Genomic DNA, 8,784 nt, shown 5'->3' on the forward strand with positions numbered 1-8,784 from the left:
TCATGGAATAGTGCCAATAGTTGAAAAGTCCTATCTATCTTAAAGGAAGATCAAGCTTGATGAGCAGTGAGAGAAGAGAAGGAACTGAGATAGGTCTAATAGCCATTCAGACGAACATCGAGACGATTTTGTTGGTGCTTCGGTCTGCATTTCCTGATAACGCCGGTTTCAAGCAATAGCTCATCACTATTGGCCGGATCTGTACTAAAACTGCACTCGATTCGAGTGTAAAATGGAACTACTCGGGTTTATAGCTCGAACAACAACGTCAAAGTTACATTCTACGTTAGATCTTAAACCATCGATATCCAGTGGAATACTTCCAATTATAGTTTCCATTTTCGGAAGTAAAGACATAAATTCTGATATGCTGCATTGAACGTAGAGTCGAGTATCGCAGCGATATCTTGTGCAACTGTAAAATATTAAACGAAGTAAAATTTGTCAGAATTTTCTAAGAAATGTTAACCAGGAATTAGGTCACAAATTTTCATGAAATTTCATGTTTTTATTAACTTTATTAGGATTTAACCAACTAAAGAAAATAATACGATACTTCACCGATAACTACTTCACTTATTCTTTGTATTCTTGCATTTCATGTGCATTATCCACATTGTTGCACTTTTACATTTCCCATGCAAGTGCATAAAAATCCGCAATCAAGTTCCAATGCTTAATACACCGAATGAGGAGTCAATCTATGACTAGTTACTGAAATACTACCATAGCTTCACGAAGAATCTTTCTCTCCGGCAATTCATTCTTTGAAAAGGACCAAAGAACGTCGTCGTTAACATTCTATACATTCCTCGCGACACATCCTCCAACGAATCTCCTCTATAACCGTCTCTGCGGTTGTCCGTATGATGAATAGGGGATGATAAGTAGACGGCAAGAAGGGACACAGCAGCGGTGTTATCAGACCAGATTCGTTCCATCTAGAGAGACTAGACGGCTCTATTCTCGGATCTACGGACGTGTGCAGTTCCAGCGAGGTCGTGGCTGCGGAGAAAATCGGAAAACAGAGAGCTCGAGCCGCTCTCGAAGCGACGTTACGCCGCGGCTATAAATAGAAGAGCCTTGTTAGCGGTTACACACGGCGTTAGTTAGGTGCACGTAGCTATATCGTGGACAGACACACGATTTCCTTCCTTCTTTTATAAAGTGGAAAGGAGCAGTCCAGCCGCCGATAACCGATAATCGTTCCACCTAGCCAAACGAACAACCGCGCCCGATGAATAATGAAACGGCGAACGCTGGGGTCTTCGTCGTTTCGCCGCCCGTTAGCTTCCTCACCTTTAACCCCGGTATATTGTACAAGAACGTCTCCGTTTTCCCATTCCGTCCTACTTCCCATCGATTTTTCTCCTATCGGTTATTACACCAACTCTTCCTTCCTCATTTTCTTCGAAACGCATCAACAACAGTAGTATAACCCTATAACTCGAGAGATTCACTCCGGTTACATTACAGCACATACATTATGATACACAGGCTCGCGACACTATCGAAACTCTTGTGGATACCTTTTACGAATATGTTACGCGTGTTACAGGAAACATTTGGAAATTTCATTGGCATTGTACGGAGTAGATGGTGGATTTCTATGGCTGGCAAAAAGGTGTTTGGACGTACCCTTATATTTCTTTCTAACTATAAGTCGATTATAACTCCTTTCTCTGATATTGTGGCGTTTATTTCTATTGCTCGGCCTCTAAAACTTCCTTTTGTCATCCACTGTAAATAAGCGCAAAATATAGCATTCGTTATAATATTTAATAAATATAGAATAACTTTCTATTTAGGTTGAATCTTGTAGACTGTAGATTCGTAAAAATGCCAAGTCTAACAATAACCCTTAAACAGTGTACTAATTATTCAAGAAGATACTCTCACTTTCTGCAAGTGCTCTGACACTTATGAACGAAGATGCACCACGTTATACGGGCCTCTACTGTAAATTCTCCGATTTCTATCATCGACCCGATCGTTAATAGCGTGTTTAAATATTCAACAGCCCAGTTATACGACGACAGAGGGAACAAAAAATGCCACGTTAAGGATTACGATCCTAGATCATGGATCAGAAGAGAAATGCACCTTTGAGAAAGAGAAAGTAGAGTCTTGTTTAATCTGATCTTTCAAGGGAACGTGATTTTCCGTGTAATTTATGGGTCAGACAAAATTTTGGTTACAGTAGAAATGGTATTTGAGATAAGTTTCCGTCGCAATGATTAGACTGCGATTGTTCAGACTGCGAACACATACTCTCATGAATGTAATTAAAAATACGGAACCTGAGTTAGAATTTATTTTACGCTTGAAATATTATTGTAAACTCTATTTGGATATTTTGACTCATCGCTGTACATTTTGTGAATTCTTGCACATTTAAATTCTCTCTAAACGTTTAAATATCCACAGTTTTATAAAAGTAAGAATCACCGTCGTTGCATTTATTTGCATTTTTCACGCATTTATGAGGAATTTAAAGTTGCAAAAATATGCTAAACTATGTAAACTATCCAAGACATAGTACTCGTTGTAATATACAGCATGTAAAGCGAATCTGTACTTATGTTCCATTTGTTCAATTGCATTCATAAAATATAAAATAGATCCATCTATTCCAGTACTCCTAGAAAGAGTAATCAGCCTGATTATCAAGTTATGGATCGCTGCTTTGCATTTATGGGAAATTTAATGCTATAAAAATGCGTATACCTGCTTCTTCTCGTAATTTTTATAATATTTAACTAGCGAAAGGAGTTTCCACTTATGTTCCATCTCGTCGATTGCATTCATGAAAAATGAAATAAAAAAAAAAAACAAAAATAAGGCCATCCATTCCAGCACTCCTAGAAAGAGTAATCGGTCTGACTATCAAATTATGAATTGCCATGCATTTATGGGAAATTTGATGCTATAAAAATGCATATACCTGCTTCTTCTTACAACTCTTCTAATGTTTAATGAGTGAAAGGAGTTTCCACTTATGTTCCATTTCCTCAATTGCACTCATGAAAAATGAAATAAAAAAACAAAAATAAGGCCATCTATACCAGCACTGCCGGAAACAGTAATCAGTCTGACTATCAAATTATGAATTGCTATGCATTTATGGGAAATTTAATGCTATAAAAATGCATATATACCTGCTTCTTCTTCTTTTTATAATCCTTATGATATTTAGTGAATGAAACGAGTTTCTATTTATATTGCACTTCTTCAATTGCATTCAATTGAACGATAAATGATTAGAAAATAAAGAATCACTCGGTATAGAAGTAGTCAGGCTGACTCATATCCGTGCAGCGTTTTGCCTCGTCACTCGTGAAGCGTAAATTGGAGGTATCTTCTGCTCGTAGGAACAAGCGCAGAGCAACGATACGCGTTAATGGACGGTGAATTGGAAGCGTGTCGTCGCGAAACAGGACAATCTATATTAGTATCTCCTTATTGGTATCCCTTCCTCGTTCCACACGTACGTATGTAGATGTATGCATATATTATTCGAGCATATTTCTTAGATGCCAAGAAATGACCAGCCACGTTTGATAGATTTTATAGAAAAGCGACGTTGGAACGCGAAGTTCCTCACGGTTTGCGCAGCAAAACCGACGCGTTCCGTTTATTTATAAACGTCCTCCTGCTCGGACGGCTTTCAAAATTCCGATCCCATCCGGATATTTTTTCGCACGCTCCGGGGGAATCGATTTTATCGCGACGCAGCTTCGTAACACCGCGATCAACCGTGACGATCCTCCGCAACCAATGCTCTCTCTCTCTCTCTCTCTCTCTCTGTGTCTATCTACGAAAAAAAAAAAAAAAAAAAATTACAGAACCAATGAAAAGAACTGGAAGAGAAAAAAGGAAAAGAACGAACGAATATGAAGAACCTTTGTTCGATCTTGATTCAATTTCCTCTGGCCTCGGCGCGACGAAAGATTAATTATCAGTCATTCGACGAGAAACGATCCACCGTGTGAAAACGATTCGCTGTCGAGGAAAAAGAAAGAGAAAGGAAAAAAATAGGAGAAACGAAGGATCACCAGGATGACCAATTTTCTCGTTGTTTCGATGAAGTTCTTACTTGTCGCGATGGTAACTTCCAATCGATTCCACCGACCAAGATGAAAATCGTCCGACTAACTCGTTCGTCATAGATCCACCTCACGGATGACGGATGAACGAATTCATTGTTCTTGCTGTCGAGCGTCACCAGAGACACGCACTGACGCGGATTCCGGGTCGCGTGGAATCTCGCTGATGCGAGCGAGACGCGTGTTAGCGTGACGTTGGCGTCGTCAAATTCGTTCGCGCGATGTACACGGGACCGAGTCTTTCTTTTTTCTTCTTTTTTTTTCTTTTCTTTGTTTCCACCGTTATACGAGTCGTACATTTAACAAGATAGAAATAACGAAATAGAGATACTACAGATCATTGGATGCACTTTTCGACGACGCGGCCACTACTCTGAATGTCTCTGATTTGCTTCCACCTCTTAAACGGCTCTTACCATACGATGCGATTGCCTCTTTGGATGCTCGGTTACTACGCTTGTTTATTTTCGTCGAATCGCGGGAATCGTTTGAATGCGAGCGGATGCGAACTTAATCCAGGTCAGGAATGCGTCGATGGTTGAAAATCCGTCGATAGAGCGTAATATCGGGAAAAGTCGGATTAATTCCGTCGCAGTTCTCGAACGCCGATCCCTTTAAACGGATCCGTGCGTTTACACGCTAGATCGTTTTCACTTGGAATTTCAATTTCTTTCTCTTATGATAGATGCGGTTTAAAATGATACGATCGCGTAGCAGCTGTTTCGTGAAATTTATCACCGTCGACGGTGGCCGTTATTGGAGAAAATCCGAGCATTCTTCGTGGCGTTCGTCCTCGAGATATTTCAATCGAGACCAACCTCATCGAGATTTCATTTGCCCGTCGCGGTTTAAAGAATGCGCAGAGCGAAAGTATCGCCGCTGCGAATTCTTTCGTCGCTTAATTTACACCTTAATTTACGTGTAGATCCAGTTGCTCGATCTGACGACAGAAAGTTCTCCAAAATATCTCTTAATATCCTGCAGGAATTTAAGTTTCTTCAAACGTTCTTCCTGCGTTCCAGTTTCTTAATATCCTTGTGGTTGGAAATAGTTGATCCTGTTTCTAGGCAACTTCCTTTCACGGCTTCTGTTTTAACGCTAAGTTGTACTTCAACAATTAGTTATCCACTAATTAAACGATAAACGTATTTACCTTGGGTGAGAGCTAGCTTTAAATTTCACATTGTAACGCAGGAACGCGAGAGAATATGTGTTTCAATAATAAATAATTAATAAGAGGATATTTTCCTCGCAATCTAAATTGGGATTGAGTCTTGAAAGAGTTAAGAGGCCTTAACTCCTCTCTCTCTCTCTCTCTCTCTCTCTGTTCATTCGCATTTGATCGTCTCCACATGTTGTCCATGTCGTCATACTCCGTCTCACTGATATAACATCTCAAGCAGACAGTGAAATCGATCAGATATATGAAACATAAAAGCGTGTCCTGGCTATTTTCAAAACTGCAACTCGTTTTCTTTCTTGCTTTGCAGTTCCATGCGATCAATCAGCGCTGATTAGTCGAATCGAACTGGGCGGCAGCAACCTCTTTTCGAATCGACGCCTATTAATATTGTAGCCGCACCCAATTCTCGCGGCAACGCATCCTCTTCTCTTTCGTATCTCAAGAAGACTCGACCACTGTTCAAGCAACGCTTCGTTTCACCCGTGTTCCGTGACCTTTCGCCGACTCACAGTCTTAAATAACGACCGTCTTTCCTTCCACCTTTGACTTCTTTGCACGGCCACTCGTTCCTCTGTGCAAATCCTTGGCTTTGCGTGCACTCAAACGAGTGGAACAAGTGCACTCGTCGATTCGTCGAATGTTTCTCTTTGACTGGAATAAGAATTACGATGAAAAGACGCGTCGGAGCGTTGGCTGTTTGTTCCTCGAAGCAGAAGGGTTGCTTTAAGTTCCTCCTTAACCCATTGACGTACTTCGACGAGCCCCGTTATTCGATAGCCTCGTGAAACCCCATCGACTATTCACGCGAAGAGGTGAGCACGCTTTCAGGACACGCGACGAACAGACAACGTTTCGCGTCTTCCGACAAATGACGAACGATTTTCGAGGGGTCGAGAGAGCCAGAGCGCTGGATATTAACGAGAAAGCTTTCGTTTCGAGCAGAAACGACCAAGGGGAAAGGGGCAGAACGGCGAGAAGAAAGAGAACGACCAAGACGAAGACCTTTTTTTTCAAACGACCCGTTTTCGCGTGTTTGAAACGCGAAATAAAAGAGAGAAAAAAGGGGGAACGGGTGTTTCTTGCGCAGATAAAGGACACGATCGGCGAAGAGGAAGCCTCTCTCGCTTCGAGCAGTCCTTTCTCTCCCTCGTCTAAAAAGGCCTTACGGATGAAGCACGAACGACCATCACGATCACAAGGACGCGGAGTCTCGTGAAAGAGGAAACGAAGGCGCGAACGAGACCAGCACGCGTTCAAGCCTTCTACGGAGCGGCGACGATCTCGAAAACTGTAGGGGTCGGTTAGAGCCCTCAGGTAAATAGCTGCTAACAACTTTTCTTTTGCTTTTTTTCTTTCTTGCGCTGCGAGGGAAAGCCGTGACGGCTTTATTAACGCAACCGTGGTGGCTTCCCAGCGTTTACCACGACCATACGTCCCGTATTCGTCCCTCTTGCAAGAGAACTCGCTGTTCGTCATCATCGTCGTTGGTAGTACATCCTCGTCGACGCGTATACTCCAGTCTCCAGGCACGTACTCGAACGCCAACGATCTTTAGATTTGAAACGGAAAATCTGCCGTGAGAGAGGAATGAAACGGGAGCAGAATGAACTGGCAACGATCGAGCAATGGTATCCTGGCTCAGTTTGGGGGCAACGATGACCTCGAGCGTGTCTAAGGGGGTGGGTTGGAGCGGTGGTGCGAGCAACGAATCGCTGCCTCGACGTCGAAGCCAGCCGACGCTAGCCACAGAAAGATAGATCGCTGGGATCTGTGGTAGGTCGCATCGATCGTCGAATCCTGGCCTCTACGATGAACACAACCCAATATGAATAACTAGATGCTATCGATAAACACAGTGAAATACGAATACCGACAAACGACGCGGAATTGCTAATAGGATTTCGACGAGTAATGAATTTTTCGTGGAAACCAAACGCACCCCTTTAAGCAGAGAACAGATAGCCATCAGGCTTAACCCAGCTCTGTGTCTTACTACTTACCCCAGTGTCGTGTCCTCCATGCCAACAATCGGGAAGCAATCGATCCCTGGTTCCCGCTCTACTTCATCCTCCCGGATCGGCCCGTTTCAGATCGTATCTCTCCCTGTTCTTCTTCTTCTTCTTCTTCCTCGTGGCACGTTCTCTCGGCCTGGGCCAGCGGCGTACCGTCACACACGCGTTCTCTGCCCGTCAGCTTACATCTTGACGGTCCGTGCCAACTGTGTTCCGCAGGAGACACGCTCTCTCGGCCCTCTGCAGCGACACACGACGACCCACGTCCTACTCATGCTCGCACTCCATCCACCGCGCACACGCTCCTCGCTCTGCCCTTACCTACTGCCTACTTCCAGCCAGGGATGCAGTCTCGCCAGCTTCGGGCCACCGGCACAATCTTTCTTCGCACTTTGACCGCCAAGTTTGAAATTTTACCTGAAAACAGCGTCCCAGTTATACGCTGAAGTAACTACTGAAGGCTACAACTTAGTCTATTTTTCTTTTACTTTGTAAATCCATGGTACGTCGATTTTTTCCATCACCACTCTGAGATTTGAAACTTGAAAGTTGCACCTGATCGTTGAGACGAGGTTTCTCTTAGTGGGTAAATCTGCTTTCTGTAACTTTTATTTGGCGGATATAGGGTGCTTTGATTCTTCCGACGACAATTTTGAACATTTACTTGAAAGCATCGCTTCGCTGAATCGAAATTAAATTCGCTCTCGCCTTTTAGTTTGCAAGTATAGCGCTCCTTTATCAAAACTTTGCAGCTTTTGTTAGAATATTATCTTCGTAGATATAGGAAAGCAAAGAAAAGTGCATCGAATGTTACAATTTCTTAAAAGCTTCTTCTTATGAATTCCTCTTAATACGCTCCCTCTTAAATTACGAATATTTATGCCATTTTCTTGCAATGAACATACACGCACGTAAATACCACGTATAAATAATAATCATCTACTCGGATAATAATAATTGAAACGTTTATAAAAAGTCGTGTTGGTCAATTTCACTTCTCAGATACTCGTTTGATACTGCTAATTATTCTACCGTTATAAGAACGAAGCTGGTCGTCGTCATCTTTCGCAGCTTCCCCAAATTTCTTCGTTGCTCGTGCAAAAATTCCTGGTGAAAAATTGCAAAATGCTTTCGTCGGCTCGCTGGCGTATAAAAAACTAAAAACAAGAAACGTGGAAAGATAGAATCGAACGGCAAATAAAATAAAATAGAAAGCGAATAAAAGGAATACGAACGATGAGTAAAGGGTGGAAAATCGAGAGAGAGACAGGGCGCCAGAATCGATGCAGTCCTCTCTGTGGATTTAGTGCATAGTAGGGGCGCACGCTCCCCCAGGGTAGGATTAGTCACGATCCCACTCGGTCGTAAAGTTTCAAAGGTAAAAGGAAAAAAGGTGGAACCTCGTAACGAGCTGTCACCTCGTGCCGTTCTATTATTCCGGTTCGGATCATGTACCATGTAACTGAAGAGAATTTCTCGGCGA

The 8,784-nt window shown here is 42.6% G+C and overlaps 1 protein-coding gene across 7 annotated transcripts in view; it reads right to left on the bottom strand.

The window, feature by feature from the left end:
• LOC126863456 (uncharacterized) overlaps nt 1-7,628 on the bottom strand; it is a 46,795-nt gene extending 39,167 nt beyond the window's left edge. For 3 of the 7 annotated variants that reach the window (XR_007688865.1, XM_050613649.1, XM_050613650.1), the window contains exon 1: nt 7,290-7,628. The gene's annotated coding sequence lies outside the window, so the exon portion shown is untranslated. Of the gene's footprint in view, nt 1-4,096; nt 5,164-7,289 lie in introns of those variants that run through there. The other 4 variants (XM_050613654.1, XM_050613653.1, XM_050613652.1 and 1 more) reach the window with 2 other exon arrangements.
• Between the last annotated feature and the right edge of the window lie 1,156 nt (nt 7,629-8,784).

Source organism: Bombus huntii, chromosome 3 (assembly GCF_024542735.1).
Source record: "Bombus huntii isolate Logan2020A chromosome 3, iyBomHunt1.1, whole genome shotgun sequence".
NCBI classification, from domain to species: Eukaryota; Metazoa; Arthropoda; class Insecta; order Hymenoptera; family Apidae; genus Bombus; species Bombus huntii.